General features: G+C 35.9%; 1 pseudogene; it reads right to left on the reverse strand.

Moving 5' to 3' along the window:
* Window positions 1–14,535: 14,535 nt before the first annotated feature.
* Window positions 14,536–23,752, reverse strand: part of LOC103253434 — a 107,460-nt pseudogene continuing 98,243 nt past the window's right edge.

Below are 23,752 nucleotides of genomic sequence, written 5' to 3' on the forward strand. Positions count from 1 at the left end.
CCTTTTTCGATAAAAAAAAGGACAATTTATTATCTGTAGAATTTCCTTAAAGAATATGTTCTTCAGGTAGAAGAAAAATTAAACAGTTCAGAAACTAGGGTCTATGCAAAGATTGAAAGTGTCTGAGGAGAATAAATGAAGGCAAAATAAAATATTTTATTTTTATTATTCTTAATTAACCTACCATAAAACTCAACGTAATAATAACATAATGCATGATTATAGCATATAATGTTATGGCATTGAAATGCCATCTTCTCAATGAATGTATTTGACTATTTTATATAATTTTGCTGTCTCATCCCATATTTATACACTTACTCTTGATTATTTTACTCTGCTCTTTTCTTTGTATATAGCACTCATCTCCTTAGAACATGCTTTGCAACTTCTGTTTTGTTATGGTTTGTTATTGTTCATTGTTCATTTCCCCCCATTAAGTTATAAACTCTAAAGTCAGAGAATTTTTTTTTTTTTTTCTTGAGTTGGAGTCTCACTCTGTCTCCCAGACTGGAGTGCAGTGGCCGCTCCCGATCACCGCAGCCTCGACCTGCTGGGCTCCGGTGATCCTTCCACCTCAGCTTTCCGAGTAGCCAGAATTACAGGCATGTGCTACCATGCCCGGCTGATTTTTTGATTTATTGTAGAGATGAGGTCTCGCTGCCCAGGCGGGTCTCAAACCCGCGGGCTCAGGCAATCCACTCACCTCAGCCTCCCAAAGACGCGGGATTACAGGCTGAGCCACCGAGCCTGGCTCAGAGAAATTTTTTTAAGTCTGTTTACTGGTGTGTCTTAAGTAACCAGCATAGTATTTGGTTCATTATAGCTCTTCAATAAAGGATAAATTTTATATATTAAATTACAATCTTTTTTTACTAAATTTAACTTTGATGCGATAAATATCAGCCTTAGTAATTTTCTGATAGTTTCAATTCACTACAGTGTTTTTGGCAAGAACGTTGTGGACAGTATACTTACCACTAATATACAGTGTTTTTTAAAAAAATGTTATTGTAAAGATGTGGGGTAAAAGTCAGGATTAGGGACATAAGTGGTTTATAAGCAGATGAAGTTTTGGCCTCCATCTGGACCTCAATTCACCTGGTTTAGAATCTAGTACCCTTAGTAAGGTTATGGGTCCCCCATTTCCTTTTCCCCAGCAGTATCTTGCTACTGCTGATTCTTTTCTTCTAGTACTGTGATAAATGTTCAGGACTCACTTATAAGTGAGAACATGTGGTATTCAGTTCTTTGTTTCTGTGACAGGTCACTAAGTATGATGGACTCTAAATCCATCGAAGTTGCTGCGACGTCTGTAATTTTGGCCTTCTTTATAGCTGCATAATACTCCATAGTGTATATGTACCACTTTTTAAAAAATCCAGTCCACTTTTGATGGACAACAAGGTTGGTTCCATGTTTTTGCTATTGTGAACAGTGTGGCAGTGAATATGCGTGTATAGGTGTCTTTTTGGTTGAATGATTTGTGTCCCTCCGGGTATATTCCCAGGAGGGGGATTGCTGGATCATATGGAAGGTTAATTTCAAGTTCTTTTAAAAATGGCCACACTTTTTTCCACAGAGGTTATACTAGTTTGCACTCCCATGCACAGTGTAGAACCATTCCCTTTTCTCCGCACCCATGCCAGCATCTGTTGCTTTTTGATTTATTGATGATGGCCACCCTTACTGGTGTTAGATAGTATCTCAATGTGGTTTTGATTTCCATTTCTCTGATGATTTGTGAGGCTGAGCATTTTTTCATGTGTCTGTTGGCTGTTTGTATGTCTTCTTTTGAGAAGTATCGATTCATGTCTTCTGCCCACTTTTTTACAGGGCTGTTTGTTTTTTTCCTTTTGACTCATTCGAGTTCCTTGTAGATCCTGGATGTTAGGCCTTTGTTAGACCCTTACCTATCACCATACACAAAAATCAACTCTGGAATCACACTGAAATAGGCAACCAATTCCTGACCACAACCCCAAAAGCAAATGTCACAAGAGATAAGATAGACAAGTGGGACACCATCAAACTGAAAAGCTTTTTGCAAAGCAAAAGAAACCATCAACTGAATGAGAAAACTTTTGGTTTTAATATTTTTCTGTGTGGAATATTAATTAAAATGAAAAAGACAGGATAATAATGAAAATACTTGACATTTTAAAAGAGTTTGTTCATTAATTCTGAAATCTTTTGTAAAAATTGGCATTATATTTTAATAAACAATATAGCAGTTTATTCAACATCAAATAACTTTTTTATTTGGGGAATGTAGAATTTCAGTGTTCAATAGCAAAATAGTCTCTGATTTTTTTCACCAATTTAAATTTTGTTAATTAGAATACAATTTGAATTTCTTAATAATAAAGTCCTAAGTAGTGATTTTATATGAGCATAGACCCAATTCATAGGGTCAAAACTCATTCAGCAGTTTGTTTAGTGCCTGTAGTGTTTTCTTAATGGAGACATTCAGGAAGTTGATCTTTAGTTCAGATAGAGTTAGATTTCTTTTAAGAAACAGAGTAATTTTCAACTTAAGGATATTGAATTGATAAATTGTTGATTGCCATAAGGTTCAGAGCCACATTTTTGGCAATGTATAGAACTCTTTAGTAAGTAACTCTTGTGTGTATTAACCTCAATTGTGTCTAATTTTATAGTCTTACTATTGAATTCTCCTTTAAAAAAAGACTTTTTGCCAACATTTATTATTTTTCCCTCTGTCAGCCAAGAGAAATAGTGAATACAGGAGTAAGAACAATGTTAAATATACGAAGGAAAATGATGAGGAGTATAGTTGTCCTATGTTGAATTTGAATTGTCAGTAGGACAAATAAGCGGAAATAGTTCCTAGATATTTAGGGGTCCCAATCTGATGCTTCCTCAATGGAGTTGTTAGGATTAAAAATACTTACAGGGAGTAGCATGATACAGTGTGTACTACAATCAGTAGTGTGTGGGGGTGTATTAGGGAAGTTTCCTCAGAAGCAGACCCTGAAATTAAGATTTGTGTATATGGAAAAGATTTTTAAAGAAATTGCTCTTGGGAGAAACCAATATGAAAATGGGAGAAGCAGAACAGGGAAAGGGGAAGTCACCAAATAAGGGTAGAATTTGAAGTAAAATACTGGCCTTTGTCTCAGTACTTGCCTTACAAGTATTATAAGGAGAACTTTGGGGGCTTAAATAATACCTGTCTCATCTTAATACAGTACTTGTCTCATCTCAATACAAGGGAGCTGGGTCATCTCACTTCTATATCATTCGGTCTTGGCTATGAGCTGCCCCCTGGACTACATATATCCTCAGGTACTTTTAGATATCTGTGCTTCTGCCATGGTGCCTCCAACAGCCCTTTAGGGAAGTCCTCTGAAGAAAAGTGTAAATGACAACTATTAGGAGGAAAACACAAAGAAACTGAGTGCCCGGAACCCATGAGAAGAACTCAATGGAGTATGGGCTATGCACCAACAGTATCTGCTACTTGGGGGAAAGTCAATAATTCAAGGTCAGTGGAGCAAGCAGTGGACAGAACATTGAGTCAAAGAATGAAATCTAGAAAGTAGGAAGACATTCATAAAGCCAGAAGGGGGGGAGAATGAGAGAAGAGACTCTAACTCTTGGTTAACTCCAATAAGTTATGGTTTATTCAGTATGGAATGATCTTTGGCTAGGGCAGTTAGAGAGTGGTAACAAGAACCAAAACCAAGTATCAGAAATAGTAAAAGTTGAGAAATTGGTGGCACTAGATGTTGACTCCTCTCTCCAAAGGGTGGTTTGCAATTGTGAGGAAAATGTAAGACCATAACTAAGGTGTTGAGGAGAGAAAAGGGATGGAAACTTTCGATTGACAGAGATTCACCTACGTTTATAAACTAAATGGAATTTAAGAGTAAAGAATTTCACAAAGTCTCTTTTTCAAACAAAACTACTTGAAATAATAATGTTTACACACTGCGAACATTTTCACACTCGCCATAACTCTTTAGCTACCTCTAATCTGATTTTTACCATCCTTACTCAATATCTAACAATCATACTAAGTTTTTTTCTTAGTATATTAGGTCTTCAAATCTATAATATCTTAGCACTTTATTTGAATACAAATTCTATGTGTGATTTTCTATTTTACATGCTTTTGTATTTATCACTTCCACTAAATGCAAAGCATGCTAAATGCAGAAACATGTTCATTTTTATTTCAATTGGCTTCATCCTCCATAGTGAATCAATGAATTAAGCATTGCCCAAAGGTCTTTATATTTTTTTAGTTTAATTAAATTAATGCTAAGTATAGAAAACAATGTATGTTTAGTTTACATATTTCCTTAAGAGCAAAGATACGAGCTCTTGAGAATGACACCAACTTTTCTAGTTCTAATATTCACACTGAATGCCCTATTTGGGGGAGTGGTATCATTTATTACACACTAATACACTCAGATATTTATGAATGCATTATATCTTGTTGGCTTCTTATAGTCTCTTTGTTAGCTTCCTATCTTCACTCAACAAATTACTATAAACTAAGTGACTTAAAACAGTACAAATTTCTTATCATATAATTCTGGATGAAGATCAGAAGACTGAAATCAGTTTCACTAGATGAAAATAGAGTTGTCAAGATTGTGATTCTTCTGAAGACTCTGGGGAATAATTAATTCCTTGCCACGTCTGGTTTCTAGAGGATACTCACCTTTGGGTCATTGTCTGCACATCACATCACCTTTTCTCCTGCTTCTAACTTCACATCACCTCATCTCTGACTTTGATTATCTTATCTCTCATAAAGACTTTTGTGATTACACTGGCTCATCAGGCTTATTTTAAGATCATAAACTTAATTATATCTGCAAAGATCCTTTTGCCATATAAGATAATATATTCACAGGCTCTGAGATTAGGACGTGGACATTTTGTAGAGGCCATTACTCAGTTTACTACAGTCTCCAAGGTAATTTTGTATTAGTTTTTGTTATTTTCTGTTTTTGTTTATGCCACTAAAAACTATACATAGGAATCATGAAATCATCAGTTTACTTAAAACTATGTCATCAGGCAAAAATAATACTAATTTTATCAATGAAATAAAGTCATATGAAGCAGCAAAAATTTGTTATAATATTGATTAAAAGTGGAAGTGAAATTATTTGAGTGATGTTAAATTTAAGCATTGTTGATTCTTAGGGTTACTTAACAAAGGTTGCGTTATCATTCTTTGTCTGCACATATGTTGTAGGTACCTACCTATCTTTTCTCTTTGTAAATTCATATTTCATGATTTTAGATATGCTTGTTCATGCTCAGCAAGGACCAAGGTTTAAGAAGTTTAGGCTGTTAGACTGGAAAGGGAATAAGGGTTACAATCTTCTCTCTATGACCTTTTGTAATTTATAAGTCCAAATGGACTGAACAACACTGAATAATTAATTCATGCTGTGTTTAAGCCCCTATGCTTGCATGTTTTACACCCTAATTATTATGAATTCCTTCCTTGTGCAAATCTTTGATTCCCCAACCTAAATCAGGTTAATATAGACTCATATGCTCCAATTATGGTGATATCTTTCTCTTAACCTTGGCAGAAGGAACATTATAGTAGGTCAAAAAGTATCTTTGAGTTTCATTGAGAAATTAACCCATAAGGGAATTGTGCTCATGGTTGTAGTGTTAATTAGTTTCACCATGAACATATTTTGTGGCTTAGTTAACATTCAGATGCTCTCTGCATTTAAATAAAAATATATGCCCCAGTATGCTAAAGCCAGTCAAATGTGATTTTTATTTAATGATTTTTTTCCTTGTGAATCAAGTAATTAGCACATTGCACATTTTGACTAATTAAGAAAAAATAACTGTCACCATGCCCCAGTGAGTCACGCTGGTGATGTTTTCCAGTTATAAAGGTAGAGAAACTAGAGAGTAACAATAGCTTTGTCACTAGATCCTGACAAAAGAAAAAAGAGAAGAGGCAAGTTCCTAGAATTGAAACCTGAGATAACTAACCCTTGAATATTGTCCAAAATGTCCAGACTAAAATAGAAAAAGGTAGACGGTTTGAATGAAGACAAAATAAAGCAAATCATTTGGTAAATATACTCTCTATATACATTCTCATTACATAAACATGTGTAATTATAATTAATTATCAAGCTAGGAACTATGATGAGTGCATTCTCCAGAAAAGGTTAAAAAGTGTATGTGTGTGTGCGTGTGTGTGTGTGTATGATCATTTCCATTAGTTTGATTCCACATTAGGGAAAACCTATAAATGCCTTATATTTATTTAGTGAAAATGCAAATTTTCCACATGCTGAAAGTAGTCTGTATATGCTCTCTTTTATCTCCATAAAAAGTAGATGGCTTTAACTGTATATCTGGGCTTTAACTGTATATCGGACAAAGCCCTAATATCTAGGATCTACAAGGAACTCAAACACACCAAAAGGAAAAAAAAACAGCCTCTTTAAAAAGTGGGCAAAAGACATGAATAGACACTTCTCAAAAGAAGATATATGGGCAGTCAACAGACACATGAAAAAGTGCTCAACCTCACAAATCACTAGAAGTACAAATCAAAACCACATTGAGATACCACCTAACCCCTGTAAGAATGGCCATCATTAATAAAACAAACAACAACAGATGCTGGCAAGGATATGGAGAAAAAGGAACCCTTCTACACTGCTGGCAGGAATAAAGACTAATAAAACTTCTTTGGAAGATAGTGTGGCAATTTCTGAAGGAACTAGAAATTGACCTTCCATACGACCCAGCAATTCCCCTATTGGGAATATACCTGGAGGAACTCAAATCATTCTACAAAAAAGATGCCTGACACTATGCTTGTTGCAGCTCTATTCACAATAGCAAAAACATGGAACCAACCGTGTTGCCCATAGAAGCTGGACTGAATAAAAAAAAAAAAAAAATGTGGTACATATACACAATGGAATATTTTGCAACCATAAAGAAGGACAAATATATGGACTTTGCAGCAAATTGGATGGATTTGGAGTTGATCATACTCAGTGATTTATCACAGAAACAAAGAGCTGAGTTCCATATGTTCTCTCTCATAAGGTGACCTTGAAAAATTATAATTCTATAAGAAAGTGATTGGCAGTAACAGAAAACTGTCAGGGGAAGGGTGGGGTGGGACTGGCAGTTGGAGGAAACTGCTAGGGGAGGAAGGGGCATACCTCATCAACAAGGGTACCTGCATGATCAATGTTTGTATACCTAACCCTGAATTGTTATAAATTATAATAAATAACTTAATTAATTCAAAAAATGAAGTCTGGTCTTTAAGTGTACCTGCCACAACCACCTGGGCACATTGTACCCAACAGATGATTTTTATCCCTCCTGCTTTTCCACTTTCTCGTTTCTGAGTCTCCAATGTCTATTATTGCATTATATATGCCTTTGCAGACTCCTAGTTTAGCCTCCACTTGTAAGTGAGAACATGTGGTTAGTTCACTTAGGATGATGTTCTCTAATTCCATCCAAGTTGCTGCAAAATACATTATTTCACTCGTTTTATGGCTAAATAGTATTCCATGGTATATATACATATATACTAGATATCTATCTGTCACTGTCTCTATCTATCTATCTATACTTATCATCTATTTGTCACATTTTTATTATCCACTTATCAGTTGATGGGCATTTAAGCTGATTCCACATCTTTGCACTTGCAAATTGTGGTGCAATAAACATCCGAGTGCAGGTATCTTTTTTTGTTTAGTTACTTCCATTCCTTTGGAAGATAGCTAGTAGAGGGTTTGCTGGATAAAATGGTAGGCCTATAATACTTTTAAGTCTTTGAGAAATCCCCATACTAATTCCCATAGTGGTTGTACTAACTTGCATTCCCATCAACAGTGTATAAGCATTCCCTAGAAAAGTAACTTTAAAGTAAGATTTCAGAATAAAGAAAATGGCTTTTGGGACAAGTATCATAGCCTTCACAGAATGTTTTCTCACTTTTTAGAACTTTTGTACAAACTACTCTTAATTTTTAAAAAATGTCTTCTTGAAATTTTTGAGTAGTTTCTATTCCTGAATCTAGTCCACTGAAATAAGATATGAGTTAAAAAAAACAAAACTGATCTTCTAGAAAAGACTCATGAAATTTAAGAGTGAAGAAACAAATGGTCACCCTTTTTATATTTTATTTTGTTTTATTCAGTTTGTACTTCTTCCTAAATGAAAAAATTGATTAAATATATCAAATTTCAATAGGTTTAGATGACTAATTTTAAATTAAATTGTAACTAGCTTTGGCACCATGATAAAACCACTCCATTTTATTTTTAAGGATAATAAAAAATATTTTTCCCCACAAAGATACTAAGGTTTATAGAGATGGCAATAGTATTTGATTATAATGATTTAGAAAAGCTAAATAGTTATTGAACAACATTAATGCTACTTATGACCCTTTGAATAAAGTATTGGCCTAAGATGTTATTTCTATGGTGCCAAGGACTCAAAAAGTTAGACCAAACTGTGTTAATAAATAAATCCTTTAAATTAAAAAAAAGCATTTTCCTACCTTCCAAGTGCAAAATCCATATATACTAAATCAAATTTTAAGATATAAAACTCCAAGTAATAAAGAACCATAGCTTTGAATCATAATACGTTAATTAATGACAATATTTCAACAGGTTTATTCAACTCATACTATATTAGATATTTCTGAACAGGTTTATATGTATAACTTTCAATTTCTAGATTATACAAACAGTGATTGTTTGAATCTCCTTGTGAATACAGGGGCTAGTGCTTGTGTGCTTGCAAGATTTCTCATTTGGGTGCATGATTAGAAGTGAGATTGCTGAATCGAGTCAAAGCAAAGGTACAATGTATGTTCCGCTGTACATTTAGCATTCTGCCTTTCAGAGAGATTGTAAAAACTAACATCCCCATGAGTAGTAGGTAATCATGAGAATGTTTATTCCTCTCGCTAACATTTTACTCTTTGCCTATATAAAAGGGAAAAAATAACATTTTAATGCTATTTTAATTTTTATGTATTTGCTTATCAGTAACTTGAAGACCTTTCCATATGCATTTATTTGTATTCTTCTTATGTAAATTGTTTATATTTGTATGTTGATTATTTTTCTAATAGTAAAATCTTTTTATGTGTTTTTAAAAATGTTTTGTAAGTTGTTATTTATTTATTAGCTTTATTATATTATTTTAAAATAATATTTTATAATTCTGTTTGTCTAAACTACATTTAAATATTAAATCTTTCTTATTTATTTTTATTCAGATGCTTAAAATTTTACATGATTAAACTTTGAAAACTCTTTATAGTCTATGATTTGAGGGGCATGAGTAGAAATAGAATTTATACTCCAAGGGTATGAAAATATTTAATTTTCTAAATTTATGCTATCATGTCTTTTACCATTAAGAGTGATAGAGGCAGAACATACTTTGGTGAAAGAAGCTGAGTAAAGCTTTTTGTTTATTTTCTTCCAATATGCAACCAGTTGCGCAGACAACATAATAAATACTCTCTATTTTCTCCATTGACATTAAATATTACCTTTATTATATGCAAAATTCCAGCATAAACTTTAGTCTATATCTGAACTTTCTATTCTTTCCACTGATTTGTATTTCTTCCAACATGCTGTTAAAATAAATATAACTTCATTTTATTTTCTTGTTTAATCGCACTGACTAACATTTCAAGATTAGCATTAATAATAATATGTTCTTTTGTCTAGTTCCCAAATTTATGATTGTACCTCTAATATTGAAGCATTAATCATGATGCTGACATTCAAATATATGTGAATATGTATATATTTATGTATATATGGATGTATGCAAACAAAAAATTATAAATACTTTATACATTTCTAAGAAAGTTTTTTACTAAAATTGGATGATATTATTTAGAAAGTTATTTTAGTATCTATCAAGGTAATCATTATTTTCTCTTTTGATTTAGTAATACACTAATTTAGTGTATAACAACGTTTCAGTCAACAATGGATCCCATATACAATAGTGGTTCCCCCAAATTATAATGAGCTAAAAAATTCCCATCACCTAGTGACTTTGTAGGTGTAGTAAGGTTGTAGTGAAATTGCTTTATTTAAAAAATAAATTTAGTGTAGACTAAGTGTGCAGTGTTTATGACATCTATAGTACTGTATAGTGATATCCTTGGCCTCCACATTCACTCCACATTTACTTCACACTCATTGACTCACCCAGAACAACTTCCAGTTCTGCAAGCTCTGTGGTGTATAGTCATTGCTCTGTACAGGTATCCATTGTTATCTTTTTTACAATATTTTTACTGTATGTTTTCTATGCTGAGATATGCTTAGATACACACTTACCATTGTGTGTGTAATTACAATTGCCTTCGGTATTTAGTACAATAGTACAGTATTTTACACAATATTTTGGCCTAGGAATAATAGGCTGTACTAAATAGCCTAGGTGTGTAGTAGGTTATACGCCCTAGGTTTGTCTAAGTATATTCGGTGATGTTCTCACAACAAGAAAACAACCTAACAGCACATTTCTCAGAACACAGTCTACTATTAAGCAATGAATGACTCTACCTTGAATTATGCTAACATAATTCAAGTTTGCATAGTACTTGAACTCCATTTATTCATTTATTTTTATTTATCCTTATATTTTACCATTAAAATTTTAAAATGTATTATTTCAAATCGCTATTCAGAAATAATGACTTGTACTTTCCTTTGCATGTGTTATCTTTTTTTTTTTTAAGATGTGGTATACAATTCAGGGTTAAGTATACAAATGTTCATTTTGCAGGTACTCTTGTTGATGAGATGTTCCTCTCCCTCCCCTGGCATTTCCCTCAACTGACAACCCACCTGCCTCCCTTGGCAGTTTCCCACTATTGCCAATCCCTTTCTTACAGTATTATGTTAACTGTTCAAGGTATGCTTATGAGTGAGAATATATGGTACTCTGTTCTTCGTTTCTATGAGAGGTCACTGAGTATAATAGACTCTAAATCCATCCAAGTTGCTGCAAAGTCCTTATGTTTGTCCTTCTTTATGGCTGCATAATATTCCATTGTGCATATGTACCACATTTTTTTAATCCAGTTCAGCTTCAATGGGTGGTATGGTTGGTACCATGTTTTTGCTATTGTGAGTAGAGTTGCAACAAACATGTGTGTGCAGGTATCTTTTTGGTAGCATGACTTGAGTTCCTCCGGTTACTCTGCACACGGATATAGAAACAAACTTGATAACCTAAATAAAATGGAGAACTTTCTGACATCACACAACCTCCCCTGGTTGAAACAAGAAGACACTGAGACACTAAACAGACCAATAACAATCCAGGAAATCGACCCTGTCAGAAGAAAACTATCTACAAAAAAAGCCTTGGATCAGATGGCTTTCCAGCAGAATTCTACAAAACGTACAAGGAGGAGTTGTTACCAATCCTATTGAAGGTATTCCAGGCAATTGAGAAAGATGGAATTCTACCCAAATCATTTTACAAAGCTAATATTACACTGATACCCAAACTGGGTAAAGATCCAACAAAAAAGAGAACTACAGGCCAATATCCCTTAGAACACAGATGCAAAAATACTCAGCAAGATTCGAGCAAATCAGATCCAAAAACACATCTCAAAAATCACCCACAATCACCAAGTAAGCTTCATCCTCAGGATGCAGAGCTGGATCGACATCTGTAAGACCATAAAAGCAATTAAATACATCAACAAATGTAAAAACAAGAACCATTAGATGCAGGAAAAGCTTTTGAAAAATCCTTTTTATCACTTCTTGATAAAAACCCTCAAACACCTAGGTATAGAAGGAACATATCTCAAAATAATAAGCCTATCTACGATAAACTCACAGCTAGCATACTGCTAAATGGACAGAAACTGGAAACATTTCCCCTGAAAATTGGGAGAAGATAAGGCTGCCCACTCTCAGCCCTCTTGTTCAACATTGTGTTGAAAGTCCTAGCTAGAACAATTAGACAAGAGAAGGAAAACAGGGGTATTCAAATAGGAAAAGAGGAAGTTAAGTTATCTCTCTCTGCTGACGATATGATCCCTTGAAAATCCTGGAAAATCTGTCAAAAACCTGCCTGCGCTGATAAAGATCTTCAGCAAAGTCACAGAGTACAAAATAAATGTGCAAAAGACAGTTGCATTCTTATACACCAACAAGCAAGCAGAGAACCAAATAAAAAACACAATCCTATTCACGATAGCCAAACATACACACACACACACACACACACACACACACACACACACACACACACAAAATGAAATACTTCAGAATCTTACTAACCAGAGAAATGAAAGACCTTTACAATGAAAACTACAAAACACTGCTCAAAGAAATCCAAGAAGACACAAACAAATGGAAAAATATTTAATGCTCATGGATAGGAAGAATCAATATTGCTAAGATGTCCATCCTACCAAAGACAACCTACAGATTCAATGCAATATCCATTAAATTAACAACATAATTCTTCTCAGACCAGGAAATGACAATACAGAAATTCATATGGATCCATAAACAACCACGGATAGCCAAAACAGTCCTTAGCAAAAGAAACAAAGCAGGAGGTATCACACTTACAGTCTTCAAACTTTACTATAAGACTACAATAATCAAAACAGCCTGGTGTTGGTACAAGAACAGGCATACAGACCAATGGAACAAGATAGAGATTCCCAAAGCAAAGCCTCAATTTCTCAACCAACTCATCTTTGACAAAGTTTCCAACAATAACCACTGGGGGGGAAGAGAACCTATTCAGTAAATGGTGCTGGGAAAACAGGCTGATCACATGCAGAAGATTGAAACAGGACCCCTACCTATCACCATATACAAAAATTAACTCCAAATGGATCAGAGACCTAAATGTAAAACCTCAAACTATAAGAATCTTAGAAAATGCAGGAAACACCCTTGTGTAAATTGGAACTGGCAAAACCCTGATCAAAACCCCAAGTGCCCATATCATAAGAGATAAGATAGACAAGTGGGACCTCATCAAATGACAAGCTCCTGCAAAGCAAAAGAAACCATCGAGAGAGCTGGGAGACAGCCCACAGAATGGGAAAAATATTTGCCAACTGTTTATCTGACAAAGGCCTGACATCTAGTGTCTACAAGGAACTCAAATGTGCCAAAATGGAAAAAAATAAACAACCCCATTAAAAAGTGAACAAAAGACATGAATAGACACTTTTCAAAAGAAGATCTATGGGTAGCCAACAGATGCATATGTTATCTAAATGTCATTCATATTTCTTCTGATTTCTTTAAAATAATTTGGATATGATTCTTCTTGGATTGTGACAGATTCTGTTTAAATAACAGCACAAGTATATTTTTCCTGAAGATGTAAAGTGAAAATAGTCTGTTAAATTGTACAGATTTGATCTTTTTGGAAGACAAACAGTGCTAATCATCCACATATTTCTTTTTTAATCTGCATTCTCTTTAATATTTTTTGGTTACAAAATATACATATATTTGTACATCAAATGACGTTTAAAATCATCAGAGGTCTTTCTAACTCAACTGACCCTAAGTGATGAAGCAGAAGAGTTTGTTAGAATGATACTGTGTGGCTCACAGAATGTGGAATGAATGCTTCAGGCTGGGTTTCCAGGATCAAGACCCAAATCACATCAAAGTGTGCTGGTGCTTTAGAAACTACCTCTGCCACCACTATGCACTACAGTATGTAACTACTTCTTGCTGCAGTAGGTCACAGTACCACTTTGGTATCAGGAATTTGACCTCATAGCCTCCTAGACCAGGAGGAATAAATACCCTGTCCCCTCCCACCCAAGGTAATTCAATAGAACTTTTGTCATATGTCTATTCTGCAAAAGGGACTTTAAATTAAGTCTAACATTTTCAAGTCTGATAGAAGAATATGGTCTTTGGCTCCTACCCAAACTTAACGGCCGAAGTGTACCTAAAAGTCCAACCCGCTTCCCTAGATGTAGCCACTATTGAGACTTTAGACATACATGAACATATTTCTTTAGCTTTCCTTTGATTATTGATCTGAGTTTATCTTTTCTTGACCTAATTTTGACATTTTTCCCCCCTAAAGTTCACCTATTTAATTCAGGGTTGCAAATGCATTCTCAAAGGATACTTTTCATAAACTTTTATATCTAGGATTATATGAAATTTATTTCCTATATTTTCAAGTAAGATATTTTTCTAAGTTTTAAAGTTTCTTTTTTTTTTCTTAACATCAAAATGCTCACATTTATTGAGTGCCAGTGGCACCTGCCAGGCGCTGTCACGAATACAGTTCTCACGACCCTAAGCCCAGCAGATGTGTGTCCCCATTTTACAGAAGAGGAAACCAAGGCTCAGAGGGCGGAGGGGCAGCCTCTGCCCAGATCTGACCCCAGGCCAATTCCTGTTCCCACTCGGCCCCCACTCCCGAGGGAGGAGAGGGGCCAGGGTCCCCGGCACCAGAAGGCTGGACGACGGAGGCTCAGTGCCAGATCTTCACTTCGCCTCCCCAGGAGCAGATGGCCAGGTCGGAGGGCAGCACGGGGTGATAGGTGGTTCCCACGCAGGCCTGTGTGTGCGCCTGCAGCCTGCATGCCCGGCTGGCCGTACGGAAGCTGTACATGAGGACGCGGCCGTCAGCACTGCCCGTTACCAGCAGGTCCCCACACGGCAGGCACTCGCAGCCCACTGAGTAGCCCTCCACCTTGTGCCCCTCGCAGCGCCGCCTTCCGCTCATCCAGTAGGGCCATACGGCAGAGAAGAGCGCCAGGTAGTTGCTGTTGGTCTGCGCCAGGAACACCGGCTCCCTCGGGTGCAGGGCGAAGCTCGGGCAGGTGTATCTCTCGTGGAAAATCTGGTTGGAGATTTTGGCGGAGGTCCGGAAATCCCAGGCAATGATGGTGCAGTCAGCGGAGTCCCGGGTGGACGCGTCCGTGCTGCTCAGGAACTCGGATCCTTCCCGGAGGAGCAGGATGTCCAGGGTCTGCTGGATGGTCGCCTTGTAGCGTCTCACCACCTTGCCGGTCCTTATATCCCACGCTTTCATTTCGGAACTGAAGCCTCCACATAAAAAAAAAAAAAGCTGTGGTCTTTCGGATGGAACTTCAAGGTTGTGATTCTAAAGTCACTCTGAGCCGGGCTCGGTGGCTCAGCCTGTAATCCCACGCCTTCGGGAGGCTGAGGTGAGTGGAGTGCCTGAGCCCGCGGGTTCGAGACCCGCCTGGGCAACTTGGCGAGACCTCATCTCTACAATAAATCAAAAATTAGCCGGGCGTGGTTGTGCACGCCTGTAGTGCCAGCGACTTGGAAGGCTGAGGCGGAAGGATCGCCGGAGCCCAGCGGGTCGAGGCTGCGATGGCCGGGAGCGGCCACTGCACTCCAATCTGGGTGACAGAGTGAGACTCCAACTCAAAAAATAAAAAATAAAAATAAAATAAAGGCACTCTGACCACTAAATAGCTGGCTTTCTGTTTCAAGGGCTGTCAGGCGCAGGGCAAAGTCGAAGCCCCCGCTGAGCACGTCTGAGCACGTGCCGGCCACGGGGAGACCACCGGGCGGCCCGCACGGCCTCGCTGTGCAGGTGGGAGGTCTGAAGGCAGTGCCCCGAGTCCACGGCGTTCCACACCTTGAAGGTTTTATCCATCGACGTGGAGAGGAGCATGTGGCTTGCAGCGAGGACTGGGCACCACTGGATGCTGTTGACAGGGGCCCTGTGGCCTCTCGGGTGGAAAAGCATCTTCCTGGGCACCGTGGTTTCTTTATACGCACTGTTCAGATATGGCTGGATCAACTCCGACACCCCGGGGTCCACGCAGAGGGGAGCTGGGGCACGTCCTGCCGGGGGGCCCTTAGGTTCCCCACCAGCACTCTTGCCTGCCTGGGAGCCCGGCGCCCGCAGGTGCCTGAGTCTTTGTGGGACATAGGGCACAACACCGTCCTCACGCCTCTTCCTCTGGAAAGGGCCGCCGCGACGTGCTGTGGCTTCAGACGCGGTTTGAGCTCCGGAAGGCAACGTGGGCAAGTCCAGGGAGAGCTTCAGCTGCTCCTAGCGGGCAGCTGTCAGGGGTGTGGGGCTGGCTGGCGTGTGGCTTGTCCACAGAGAAGGGCGAGGTGGCCCGCAGGCGGGGAGGGCGACGCCAGGTTCCTTCCTGGGCCACTGCAGCCTCTGGCTGGGGCACGATCCCCGGTCGCTGCTCCCAAACCGGGCCAGCGGGAAGCGATGGCTCCCTGGGTCTGCACAAGGACCGTCCCTTGCGGGCTGGGCACCAGATGCAAGTCCCTGCCCAGGAGGCTTGGCCCCACCCAGAGTGACTCTCAAATGACCAGCCGTGGGTTTCAGGCTCAGTCTCGGAGTCCGAGTCATCGTAAGCTACCAGGGAAGCCATGGGAGACACCGCTTCTTGCTATCCTTCAAGGACGAACAACCAAGCCCCACCCTGGCCCCACCCTGGAACACCACAGCAAGCAAAGCCACAAACGATGCCCGACGCTCACATGCCAGTGGGGAGAGGCACCATCATCGGGTGACAGAGAGGACATCTGGTGGCAAGAAGCCCACACGCACCGGAAGCGCTCGGTTCCTATTTTTGCATTTTCTAATTTTGTTTTTCTATTCTACATTTTTTTGGAAAAAATACATATTTTCTTCATTTTTTCATCACAATACCTTTATGAGGTAGATTTTTTTCCTCTGCTTGGAAGATGGAAAAACTGAGACTTGAGAACATTTTTTAAAACGTGCATGCATTTACACAACAGTAAAGGAAAGAACCAGGAGTCAGTCTCATGTCCTTTGTAAATGAGGATTAACTTACCTACTATTGCTTTGTACTGTCTTTGGTACTCTATTAGCAAAGTAATTATTTAACCAGTCTATGACAAAAGGTCTTTAGCAGTAAATCTTTAAATTTTTTAAATAAAAATAATGATGGTACCCCAATCACTCTTTTATGTAGCTGTTCACCATACCTATAGTGGAGGTTTGACTATTATCTCCTCCCTCAGCATCCAACTCCCAACCTCCTTTTCATTCTATTAGACCTTAATTAGTCTTTTTTGCAGCTTTTGTCGAGGGAGTGCTTTGTCTCCTACTGTGAAAGAAGAAAGGACCAGATCCTCTCACTCCCTGGTGTAGCACAACTGGCGGAATGAGAGATGTTGACCTTGGCAGAAGCTGTAATGTGCTCTCAGGATTCAGAGATATTGTGAGGTGGAGTCATACTGGAGGCCTCAGAGACACATGGATGTGATGCTTAGGTGGGTCTTGCTGCCTATTCTTTGAAGTGAACTTGAGCTAAATTTTTTATTTGTCCTGTCTTTTTAAATTTATTTCACTTTTTCTAAATTTTTAAATTAAATAATCCATGCAAGTAATTAAAAAGTCAAATAGTTCTTCAAGGATTATAAAGAAAAGTAGCACCCCCTTCTCCAACACACCTCCCCACCTCACTTGAGTTGATATCTTCCAAGAGGCAGTTGGTTTCAGCATTATAGCTGTTTCTCCTGGGACTTTTACTCATATTCTGAGTGACACGCTTATACCTTCATTATTTTGGGATTTTTATTTTAGACATTAACTCTTGTCTTCCTATTGAGAAAGATGATGTACAAAGTCTTCCCACATACACACACCCACATACTTGCAGACATGGTCACATTTTGCTCCCCCAACACACATCTGCACACATACACATAAAGCTCTTTCTCATATTCCCAATATATAAATAGAATATAATTTTATATTACATTAGTATTCTCTGTTTAAATATTACAATGAATATGTAAAAATCATTCTCAACAATATACTTCATTTTTTACAAATTTGTTTTGGTCTCCTCTGGATATGATAATTGCTTTTTCCATTTTCGTAGTTTTCTATGAATGGGCTGCTAATTCATTCACAGACTTTCTTCTGACATGAAATCTCCTCTTCATAGGTTTACTCACACTTCCAATATGTCAATTTTATATTTTCTTTGAATGTAAACCTCCTGGAGCCCTAAGTTCCCCTGATCTAATCTTGACTGTTTGCCCTCTGTATTACATGGCTTGTTTCTGACATATATATGGCATAAATATGTATATTTCCCTTTAAATATATGTTTCTGACATAGATATGTCATATATATTTTCATTTAAAAATGTATTTTCCTTTACATATATATATTTCCCTTTAAATATATGTATATGTTTAATTGACCAGTAAAAATTATATATATTCATGGTATACAGCATGGTGCTTTGATATATGTATACACTGTGGAATTGCTAAATCAAGCTATTTAATAAATGCATTACTTCACATACTTTTTTTGTAGTCAAGGCACTTAAAACTGTACTAATCTTTAAGTATAAAATATATTGTTATTAACTGTAGTCACCATGATGTACACCTCTTGAACTCAATTCCTCTTGCCCAACTGAAATTTTGTGTTTTCATCTCATCTCCAGCCTGTGGTAATTGCTATTTTACTCTCTCTGTGGGTTGAACTTTTCTACACTCCATATATAAAATTATGCAGTTTCTGTACTATGCCTGGCTCATTTAACTTAATATAATGGCCTCCAGGTTCATCCATGTTGTTAGTAAATAATAGAATTTTTCTCTTTTTTAAAACTGAGTGATATTTCATTGTGCAAATGTAGTGAATTTTCTTTATCCATTTATCCATCAATAAACACTTAAGTTAATTCCATATCTTGGCTATTGTGAATAATGCTGCAATAAACATAGGCATATAAATACCTCTTTGACACGCTGATTATAAACTTTTCAATATCTACTCAGCAGTGGGATTATGGATTCATATGGTAGTTCTTTTTAAAATTTTTTGAGGAAATTTCATACTGTTTTTCATAATGATGATAACAATCCACATTTCTATCAACAGTGTACTAGGATTTTCTTTTCTCTATTTACTCACCACGTGTTATATCTTGTCTTTTTGATAAAAGTCATCCTAACAGGTGAGATGTTCTATTCATTTTGGTTATGACTTAGGTTTTCCTAATGATTAATGATTCTGACCATCTTTTAACATACCTGTTGGCTATTTGTATGTCTACATGCCCACTTTCACTGCTTCTTTGCACCATGATACTAGAAGCCCTGCCTATAGTAATTAGGTAAAAGAAAGAAATGACAGACATCATTTTGAGAAATGTCTATTTAGATCCTTTGCCCATTTATTTGTTTTCTTACTATTGAGTTGTTTTTCTTATATATTTTGGAAATTTACCCTCTATTAAATGAATGATTTATAAATACATTCTATCGTTTTGATGGTTATCTCTTCGCTGTGTTGATTTTTTCCTTTGCTGTGCAAAAATGTTAAGTTTGATGTAATACCATCTGTCGATTTTTGCTTTTCCCTGTTTTTGAGGTCCTATCCAAAAAACTCACTGCCCAGACTAATATCATGAAGTGTTTCCCTTATGTTTTTTCCCAGTAGTTTTATAGTTTCAGGTCTTACATTTAACTATTTAATTCATTTTGAGTTTATTTTTGTATATGGTGTGAGATAAGGGTTTAATTTCATTCTTCTGCATGTAGATATTCAGTTTTATCATCATCATTTACTGAAGATATTAGCCTTTCCATATGGTGTGTTCTTGACATCTTTGTCAAAAATCAATTGCTCATAAATGCATGGGTTTATTTTTTGTCTGTGTGTCTGTTTTGATGCCAGAATCATGCTGTTTTCATTACTATAGCTTTATAGTAGATTTAAAAATCAGATCGTGTGAGATCTGACTTTGTTGTTTTTACTCAAGATTGTTTTGATTATTTGGGACCTTTTGTGGATCCATATGAATTTTAGAATTGTTTATTCTATTTCTGTGAAAAATGACATTGAGATTTTGGGGGGCATTGCATTGATTCTATAGATTTACTTTGGGTAACATGGACATTTTAACAATATTTCAATTCATATATTTCTACTCATTTGTGTCTTTTAAAATTTCTTTCATAACTTGTTTAATAGTTTTCTATATATAAGTCTTTTATCTCCTTGGTTATATTTATTCCTAAGTATTTTATTTTTGTGTAGTAATAATAAATCAGCTTGTTTTCTTAATTTCTTTTTGGATAGTTTGTTGGTGCATAGAAGTTCTACTGATTTTTCTAGGTTGATTTGAACTCTATAACTGAATTCATTTACTAATTCTAAGTGTTTTTTAGAGAAGTTTTTAGGGTTTTCTACATACAAGATTATGCCAAGCAAATATCAACAATTTCACGTTTTAAATTTTTATATAGATTTCTTTCTTGTACCTAATTACTGTAGGCAGGACTTGTAGTATCATGGTGCAAGTAAGCAGTGAAAGTGAACATCATTGCCCTTCCTAATGAGAGGAAAAACTTTCCACTTTTTACCACTATGATGTTAGCAATGGATCTGTCATATATAGCATTTGTTGTGTTGTTACATGACTTCTATATCTAATATGTTAAGGGTTTGTATTGTGAAAGATGTTGAATTTTGTTCAATGCCTTTTTTGCATCTATTGAGTTGATCATATGATTTTTGTTCTTCATTCTGTTGATATGGTATATCATATTTGAACCATCCTTGCATCCAAGGAATAAATCCTACTTGATCATGACAAACAATCCTTTTAATGTGCTACTAAATTCTATTTGCTAGTATGTTGCTGAGGATTTTTGCATCAATGTTCATCAGGGATATTGGTCTATAATTTTCATCTTGTGGTGTCCTTTTCTGACTTTGGTATCAGGGTATTGCTAGTCTTATGAAATGAGTTTGGAAGTTCTCTTCAATTTTTTTGGAAGAATTTGAGAAGGATTGGTTTTTCTATAAATGTTTAGTATAATTCAACTTTCTTCTTTTTTTGAAACAGGCATTTATTGCTTTAAACTTCCCTCTTAGAACTAATTTTACTGTATCTCATGAATTTTGGTATGTTGTGTTTTCATTTTTGTTTATCTCAAGATATTTATAAATTTCTCTTTTAATTTATTCTATAACCCATTGGTTATTTGGGAACATGTTTAATTTTTATATACTTGTGAATTTTCTGAAGTTCCTTCTATTATTGATTTCTAACTTCTTACCATTGTGATTGAAAAAAAATAATGCTATTTATGTCTTCATAAATTTGTTAAGATTTGCTTTGCGGTCTGTAAGATCTTTCCTGAAGAATATTTCTTGTCTGTTTGAAAAGAATATGTATTCTTTTGCTGTTTGGTAAAATGTTCCATATATGTCTATGAGGTTCATTTAGTCTAGTTGCAGTTCAAGTACAATGCTTCCTTGTTGATTTTCTGTCTGGATTATCTGTCTGTTGTTAAAAGTGGGATATTAAAGTCTCCATCTGCTATTGTATTCCTATCTATCTCTCTGTTCAGACCTATTGATATTTGCTTTATATATCTAGGGGTTCTGATGCTGGGTGTATGTGTGTTTGTAATTGTTATATCTTCTTGATTAATTGATCCCTTTTTCATTAAATAATGACCTTTGTCTCATTTTACAGTTTTTGACTTAAAGCCTAATTTATCTGCAATAAGTATAGCAAGTTTTGCTCTCTTTTCATTTCATTTGCTTGAAATGTCTTTTTTCATTCTTTCACATTTAATCTATGTATGTTCTTACAGGTAAAGTGAGTCTTCTGTAGGCTGTGTGTTGGGTCAGCCTTTAAATCCCTTCAACTATCCTATGTTAAAATTTTAAGCTAAAAACAATTTAACTTTGCTTAAAAAAATACTCTACACTTTAGCTACTCCCCTCCATTTTGTGTTTTTGATATCACAATTTACATTTTTTTATATTTATGTCCCTTAAAAAGCTACTATAACTATTATTATTTTTAATAGTTTTATCTTTTAATCTCCATTCTAAAGATATCAGTGATTTATATGCCACCACTGTAGTTGTATTCTGAAATTGACTGTGCACTTACTTCTACCAGTGAGCTTTATACTTTCATATATACTCATTTTACTAATTAGCAACCATTTCTTTCAGCTTCAAGAACTCCTTTTAGAATTTTTTGTAAGATAGCTATGGTGGTCCCTCAGATTTTGTTTTTCTCGGAATGTCTTTTTTTCACTTTAAATATATTGTTCCAATCTCTGATGGACTGTAAGGTTTCTGTTGATAATTCTGCTGCAAGCCTTTGAATTCCCTATATATAATTTTCATTTTTTCCAGCTACTTTCATGATCTTTCCTTTGCCTTTAATATTTGATTGTTTGATTTTTATATGCCTTAGTGTAGTCTTGCTTCAATTGAATCTTATTTGATACTTTTGACCTTCTGGTAATAGGATTAAAAAATTTCTGCTATTATTTCTTCAAATAAGCTTTCTACTCCTTCATCTTTCTCTTCTTCTTTAACTCCTATGATTAGAATATTTGCTCTTTGATGCCAACCATAAATTCATTAAGTTTTCTTCATTTTTTATGCCCCTCTGACTGTATATTTTCAAGTCATCTATCTTCAAGCTTAAAGTTTTTCTCTTCCACTTTATTAATTATTTTGTTGATGCTTTCAATTGTATTTTTCATTCATTCATTGTGTTTTTCAGCTTCAGAATTTCTGTTTGAGCTTTTAAAAATAATTTTAATCTCTGTCAATTTTCTAGTATGACTTATTGTTTTCCTAATTTTATTAAATTGTTTATATTTTCTTGACGTTAACTGAGCTTCCTTAAAACAATTATTTGGAATTTTTGTCAGGCATTTCATATGTCTTCATTTTTGTAAGGTCAGCTGTTGGGAGATTAGCTGTTTTTTAGATGGTGCTATGTCCCCCCCCTTTATGTTTCTTGTTGCCTTATGTTGACTTACATACATTTAGTGAAACAATTTTCTCATGCAAACTTTACAGGCTAGTTTTTCTGTGGAAATACCTTTGTCTACTAGTAGGAATGGGATAGTGAGAGTCATTACAGGATGGGTCCAGCAGTTCTGGCACAAGTTAAAGTACCAGCTGTGTTAGTGAGTTTCTTTTTCATCCTTTCTAAAAGTAATGATTATGTGAATTATTTTCAGTTGGAAAATAATGCAACACAAAAGACATTAAAGGTGCTGCTATGAATATTCCTGCCCTTGTCTTTTTTGTGCATTTATGCATAGTCACTTATTTCTGTTGGCTCTATACTTATAAGTGAAATTGCCAGGATATACGATAATCATATGCTTAACTTTTACAGTTGTATTGATTTACATTCTACCCATCAATATATGAAATTCTTCAGTTGTGTTATATCCTCAAAAACATTTGATATTCTCACACTTTAGCCATTCTGATGAGTCTATTGTTCCTTTTTCATAGTTTTAAAGCATATTGTTTCTTTAGCATCTCAGACTTAAATGATACAATAAAATATTTATGATATCTACACTTTTTTTAAGGTAATAAAAAATGCTTGTTTATATAATCCATTATAGAAAAGTTTTCTTTTTTCTTGGGGAAACAAAATCTGCAAACATGTTTTAAGACAAGAAAAAGAAAATAACAAAGAGTTGGGCTCTGGCCTCTCAAACTTTTTCAAATACATCAGCTCTAGTTGTACATTGGCTTTTTAAAATGTATTTTTGAATGAAAAAATAGTTCTTTTGCTAAATTTTTTTTTTTGAGTTGGAGTCTCACTCGTGCAGTTGAAAATCCACGTAGCTTTTGATTTCCCCAACTTTAACTACTAGCAAGCTTACTTTTTTTTTTTTTTTTGAG

The sequence above is a fragment of the Carlito syrichta genome, unplaced genomic scaffold, assembly GCF_000164805.1.
Source record: "Carlito syrichta isolate Samal-C Ts95f unplaced genomic scaffold, Tarsius_syrichta-2.0.1 Scaffold230041, whole genome shotgun sequence".
NCBI lineage: Eukaryota > Metazoa > Chordata > Mammalia > Primates > Tarsiidae > Carlito > Carlito syrichta.